We start from the raw sequence: 7,222 nt of genomic DNA on the forward strand, positions 1-7,222 counted from the left end.
GATAGAATTATAGTATCCTCACTTTACCTAGGCTTCATATAAGCAAGAGTGAACGTTTTTCTCAAGCTAATTAGATCCTAAAACATCAAAAGGCAAAGAAATTCAACACCGCTACATAATTTTCAAAAATTGGGGGAAGGAGTGGTTGAGAGTAATAAAGTAAGTTACCTATGAAATTGTTGTGGTAGAAACGTAGAACTCAATGCGGTGGTTATGTGGCCTCAAACGGTGCGGCGACCGGAGCTCGGATTGGAAAGTTACGGTGTTTTGAAATTAAGGTAAGGGTTTCGTACCCTTCTCCTCCCCTGATACGTTCAGCGCTGCTTCTGTTGCATTTGGGGGAGAAAATGAGCTTTGGCTTACTTAAGTGCTGGGCCGGTTGGGCCCGCAGGCCTGGTTTGGGTCCGGTACAACTCGTTCGGCCCGTTCAGTCAAATCTTGGGCCAAATTTCTTGAAATTAGTGTCAAAATTCTCGTTTTGATGAGCTCTATCCTAATTTAATATTATATTCACATTTCTAATTTTCTTTATTAAAAAATTAATTTGTTGACTAATTTACTAATTTAATGGGGTTTACAGGAATGGTGGTCTGTTGTTGAACCTATTTTGGTTCCTTCCACCTTGATTATTATTGAAGCCTTGCTGAGGCTTCTGTTAATCCTTCCATGAAAAGTTAGGATGGTTTCACCATGATGGATTGTAGGTGTTTTCATAGGGTTCTCCCATGTAATTCACCTCCTCCATGGTGGGTTGCTCAAGATCATAAGCTTCTACTTCAGAAGAAACTTCTTAGTGCTGCCAGCTGCAACTTGCATTCCAGTCAAATGCTGAGATATCATATTAACTTGCTGGGTCAAGATCTTGTTCTGAGCCAATATGGCATTAAGAGTATCAATTTCAAGAACTCCTTTCTTTTGAGAGATCCCATTGTTCACAGGATTTCTCTCAGAGGTGTATATGAATTGGTTATTTGCAACCATCTCAATAAGTTCTCTTGCTTCTACAAGTGTCTTCTTCAAGTGTAGTGATCCACCTATAGAGCTGTCCAATGATATTTTGGACATCTCAGACAGACCACCATAGAAAATTTCTATGATAGACCATTTTGAGAGCATGTCAGGAGGACAGCTCTTGATTAGTTGCTTGTATCTTTCCCAAGCTTCATAGAGGGATTCACCTTCTCTTTGTCAGAAGGTTTGAACTTCCACTCTGATTTTTCTCATCTTTTGAGGAGGAAAGAATTTAGCTAGGAAAGCATTGACTAGCTTTTCCCAAGAGTCTACGCTCTCTTTTGGTTGAGAATCTAACCATATTTTAGCTATGTCCCTTACAGCAAAAGGAAAGTGCATAAGTTTGTAGACCTCAGGACTCACTCCATTGGTCTTAACAGTGTCACAGATTTGCAAGAATTCAGCTAAGAACTGATGTGGATCTTCTAGTGGAAGTCTATAGAACTTGCAATTCTGTTGCAGAAGAGCGGCTAACTGAGGCTTAAACTCAAAGTTGTTAGCTCCAATGGCAGGTACAGAGATATATCTGCCATAAAAATCAGAGGTAGGCATGGTGAAGTCACTAAGAACCTTTCTTGCCTCTCCTCTTGATTAGGTTTGGCCATGTCTTCAGCTTCTTGTTCATAATCTTCTGAAAGGTCTCTTCCAGAGTGTTATGCTTTAACTTGTTGTAAGCTCTTCTTTAAAGTCCTTTCAGGTTCAAGATCAAGATCAAAGAGAGGTTCTTTATCCCTGTTCCTAGTCATAAACAAGAAAAGAAGAAACCAAGGACAGAGGAGAATGGGAGCTCTATGTTCAAGAAAAGAGGACTCCCTATGAGATATGAAGAAAGAAGAGAAAGAAAAAGGAAGATAGAAGAAGGAAAAGAAGAATTCAAATATTTAAAAGTAGAAAGAGAAACAAGAATTAAAATATTTTTGTTTTTATTTTATTTATTTAAGAAATTCAAAAATAAAAGTTAATAAATTAAAAAGATTTGAAAATTAAATGATGAATTTGTCGAAAATAGAAGAGAGAGATAGAAGAAAGTTTTCAAAAATAGCAGAGAGAAGAATTAGTTAAGAAGTTTTGAAAAAGAAGAAAGAGAAAATAGTAACTAGTTAAGAAAAGATTTGAAAACAAGATAAGATAGAAGATTGGAAAATATTTGAATTTAAAATTTGAAATTAGAAAAGATAAGAAACTAGAAAGATTTGAAAAAGTTTTGATTTTAAAATTTGAATTTTAAAAAGATAAGATAAGAATTTGAAAAAGATAAGATTTGAAATTTGATTTTGAAAAAGATTTGATTTTAAAATTTGAATTTTGAAATTTAAATTTTGAAAATTGAATTTGAATTTTGAAAAAGATTTGAATTTGAAATTTGAAATTTTGAATTTTGAAATTGAATTTTAAATTTTTAATTTTAAAATAAGATAAGATAAGATTTTGAATAAGATTTGGTTTTGAGATTTGAAATTTGAAATTTAAAACTAAGATAAGATAAGATAATGATTTTGAAATTAGAATCTGAATTTTTATTTAAAACTTTTTGAAAATTTAATTAAAATAAAGATAGAAAAGATATTTTATTTATTTTTTGAATTTAATGAAGAAAGAGAAAAACAACAAAAAGACACTAAACTTAAAATTTTTAGATTTAGGATCCTAAGTTTTCGAAAATTTGAAGACAAACAAGAAAAAGACACCAATCTTAAAATTTTTAAGATCAAAACAAAAAGAAAAATAAGAACACTTTGAAGATCAAGAAGAACACCAAGAACAAAACTAAAAAAATACAATGAAAACAAGAATATGCAAAAGACACCAAACTTAAAAATTTTAAAAACTAAGGACACAATTTTTGGAAAACTTAAAAGAAAAGACACAAGGAGACACCAAACTTAAAGATTGACTCAAGACTAAAACAAAAGACACTAATTTTGAAAATTTTTAGAAAAAGACTCAGAAATTCAAAAATTCAACCAAGAACACAAACACAAGACTCAAACCAAAAAGAAAGATTAAATAAAGAAAAGAAAGGTTTTTGAAATTTTTTTTTGAATTTTTTCGAAAAAGAAGCAAAAAATGAAAAGAAACTAACAAAATTAATGACAATACCTAATCTAAGCAATAAAATAATCCGTCAGTTGTCCAAACTCGAACAATCTCCAGCAACGGCGCCAAAACCTTGGTAGCACGAATCTCCACACTTCGTATAACTGAACCAGCAAGTGCACTGGTATAATTCGAAGAACTTTAAAACTGTATATTTTTTGTGGAAATTCAAATTTTGTAGAAAAAGATATGATCGTTGGAAGTTGGTGTCAAAAATCTGATTTCTGTGATGTTGCAGAAATTGTGGGTTTTGGTTTGTGTGTGCACGCACACTGTTGTGCGCTTGCTTTGTGCAGGGGCCATATTTTGACTTGTGCGTATACACACCTTTATGCGGACGGACACCATGTGGTTTTTAGAAAACGTGCGTACGCACAGACTGGTGCATACGTACACATAGGGATATGCCTAATGTTAAGAGCGTTCACACACTCTAGTGCACACACACACTCTCTGAAATTTGCAAGTTGTGCGTACGCACAACATCATGTGTACGCACATATTGAAAAACTCTTTCGGTGGTGCGTACGCACAATCCTATACGTACGCACACTGCCCCGTTTTTAAGAAAACCTTGTTTTCAACAGTTTTACCTTCCCGGCAAGCTTGCAAATTTCTGTAACACTTGTTTAAAATATTTTTGTTAGTTTTTAGACTTTGAATCAAGGGAGGACACATTAATTGAATTAAAAAGGTGTATTTTTGGTTATAGGTTTAGAAGACAGAGAATTCGATTTCTGAAGTTGTGGGTGAGCGGGCAAAATACTATATCTGGGACAACTAGGAGGAGTTGAGAGGTGATGATAGCTGATGGTAAATTTGAGAAAATTGAGACTGATGATGGTTATGATGAGTTGACGACTCAAAAAGGAATGATGATCTTGTTGAATGTTGAAAGTGTGCCAGGCGCTATATCCTAGGGTTAAGTACGATAGTGTGCAGGGCACTATATCCCTGGGATTAAATTATGTTTAATAACCTTTTCTGCTACAAGAGTATGCCAGGCACTATATCCTTGGGCTACGCATGCGAGTGTGCCTGGCATTATATCCATGGGTCAATAGAATGGGTAGGGCACTATATCCCTGGTGTTGCAGAAATGCTTCATTTGAAAGGATGTGTCGGGTTGGCATTTATAGACCAACAAGTGATATCATGAGCCAATAGGAAAGACATTTATCATATGCATCTTTTACCTATTTGTGTGCTTTGCTTAATTTCTGTTATGCCTAAATGAATCACATGTTTACTTGCTAATTGTTCTATTTGCTGTACATGTACTTTACTTCTGCTTTACTTGTCTGCATTACTTGTGTTTTCTACTGGGATTGACGAGGCTTGGTAGGCGGGGGCGATGGGATCGGATGGAGGTTAGGCTGGCAAAGGCTGTGGGACAACGGTACTATGTTAGTTAGAAATCCCATAAGATAGAATACCTTATTTAAGCTTGAATATCTGTATCGGTGTGAAGTTCTAGGATTGCCTTTGGCATCCCAAAACCTTACATCTTATATATTGTACACTGTTACCATACTGAGAACCTCCAGTTCTCATACCATATATTGTTGTTGCTTGTCAGATGCAGGTCGTAACCCACCTCGGTGAGTTGCGAGATGGTGACAGAGCGGAGGATCTTTTGTTATCTTTTTGGTATTTTTGATTATTTTGTTGTAACACTTTTCTGTTTTAGACATTATGGCCTTAGATGCATGATTTGAGAGATAAGTTGTATAAGTTATTTTAAACTTCAAAACTCTATTGTATTCAGTTTGACTAGCCGGCTTAAACTTTGCAAGCTGTGACTAGTCCTCTTTTTAGTATTTCACACTTATATATATATTTACTTAAATTATTACCTTGTGTATCTTGGAGCTAGCTACAAGGTTATATATATATATATATATATATATATATATATATATATATATATATATATATATATATATATATATATATATATAGTTCTGTCCGTACCTACCCGTTTAGTTATCGTGTGTGGACGCTTCGTATTTCATAATTCCGCTTTACGCGACTTTGAGTTTGATTCCTTCATCGGGCTTCTAGGTATATATGTTTTTGGACATTGATGAATGGATATTTTATACGTTTTTTGGCATCATTTTCATATAGATTTTATTATGTTTTGTTTAAATTTTATTATATTTTCATAGATTTTAGTGAAAATTTCACTTTTTTGGATTCTACTTTGAGTTATTATATTCTATGATGATTTCAGGTAAATTCTGGCTGAGATTGAGGAGCTTTGGAAAAGTCTAATTCAGAGACAGAGAAAGGACTGCAGATGTTGTCAGATTCTGACCACCATGCACTCGAAGGAGCATTTCTGGAGCTACAAGAGTCCAAATGGTGCGCTCTCAATGGCTATGGAAAGCTAACATGTAGGACTTTCCAAAAATATTTTTTTTATGTATTTTGTTTTATATCCTGTTTCTAGTGCATTATCATCTTTATTTATGTCTTAAAGCTAGGAAATATTCCATGCATCTCTCACCTTGCTCGAAAGAAAATTTTATATGAAAAAGAATAGGGAGATACTTGAATTTCGAGTTATATCATAAGAATAGTTCAATTATTTTGATGTGGTGGCATTGCTTTTACTTTCTGAATGCATGAATGAACAGTGAATGTTTGATGTTGAAGTTAAGAATGTTGGCTCTTGAAAGAATAATGGAAAAAAAGAGAAGTATTATTGGTAAACTGAAAAATCCAAAAGCTGATTCTTGAAGCAAGAAAAACCAGCAAAAAGAAAGAAAAAAAAGAGAAAGGATCCAAGGCTTTGAGCATCAATGGTTTGTAGGGCCTAGAAGAAACAAAATCTTGGCCTAAAAGTTCAAAAGAGCTGATTCCCCTAACTATATGCTTGTGGTGTGAAGGTGTCAAGTGAAAAGCTTGAGAGTGAGCAGTTAAAGTCTTAATCCAAAGCAAAAGAGTATGCTTAAAAACTCTGGACACCACTGGCTGGGGATTTGAGTGGATTTCATCACATAAACCTACACTTAAGCACCAAAATAGCATACTTTTGTGTTCTCTCCCTAAATTGAGCCTAATTGTGAAAACATGCTATTTTGTGCTTAATTTGATTAATTTTTCCCACTTTTATCCCATTCGATGCCTTGATGGTTTTGATGAATGATTTTAGGTGTAATAAGTTGGAATGGCTTGATAAGAGTGGAAGGAAAGCATGGAATTGGGAGAAAACATGAAGAAATCAAAGGAGAAGCACACACTGGCGTGTGCGTACGCACAACCTACTGGGCGTACGCACAGGAACCACACACCCATGTGTGCGTACGCACACACCTGTGCGTACGCATGCGTCCCAGCGCGTGACTCATTTATTGCAAACCGGAGGGGGAGATTTTTGGGCTTCCAAAGCCCAGTTTTGGATCTTTGAGGCTGATTGAGTGCTATATCAAAAAGGCCCTCTTTCCGTTTGAAAGGGGGGAGCAATTAGGGTTAGTTTAGTATCATGTAGCTCATTTTCTAGAGAGAGAAGCTCCCCTTTCTCTCTAGAACCTAGGTTTCTTAGTTTAATTTCTTGTAATTTCTACCTTTAATTATTGTCTTCATTTACTTTTCCTTGTCATTTATTGTTATTGCATCTTTGTTCTTTCCTTCTTCTTGCTATTTAATTTCTCTTGTTCTTTTATGTTTATGACACTTTGTTATCTTAATTTTCCATTAATGCAATTTATGTTTCCTTGTTAGTATTGCTTTCTTTAGTTGTTATTATGATTTTCTTGCTTTTGGTAGTTAGCTTTTATTTTTAATGCAATTTAATATTATTTTATTTTCATACACACCAAGTGTTTGATAAAATGCTTGGCTTAGTTTTCACTTAGTTTTTCACCACTCTTGGCTTGAAATTGATGACTTTGGTGATCCTTGAGTCATTGATGTCCCTTCTTGTTTGATATATTAGAGTTGTTAGTTGATTTGGTTTCCATTGACTCTGTGTGACCCGTAGTGTTGACATATGACTTATGGATCGAAATCTACTATGCCTATTTGACTTATCCTCGATGTAGGATTGACTAAGTAGGATTAACTCTTCATAATCATCATGTGTTTGTGGTCAATGGCTAGGATTGGT

At 34.5% G+C, this 7,222-nt stretch overlaps 1 non-coding gene across 1 annotated transcript; it reads left to right on the top strand.

Annotated features, from left to right (window-relative positions):
* Window positions 1-1,109: 1,109 nt before the first annotated feature.
* LOC112804144 (small nucleolar RNA R71) lies at window positions 1,110-1,218 on the top strand. Its single transcript, XR_003202763.1, has one exon. It is a non-coding gene; the product is annotated as a small nucleolar RNA R71 (small nucleolar RNA).
* Window positions 1,219-7,222: the final 6,004 nt, after the last annotated feature.

This window comes from Arachis hypogaea, chromosome 5 (genome assembly GCF_003086295.3).
Source record: "Arachis hypogaea cultivar Tifrunner chromosome 5, arahy.Tifrunner.gnm2.J5K5, whole genome shotgun sequence".
NCBI lineage: Eukaryota > Viridiplantae > Streptophyta > Magnoliopsida > Fabales > Fabaceae > Arachis > Arachis hypogaea.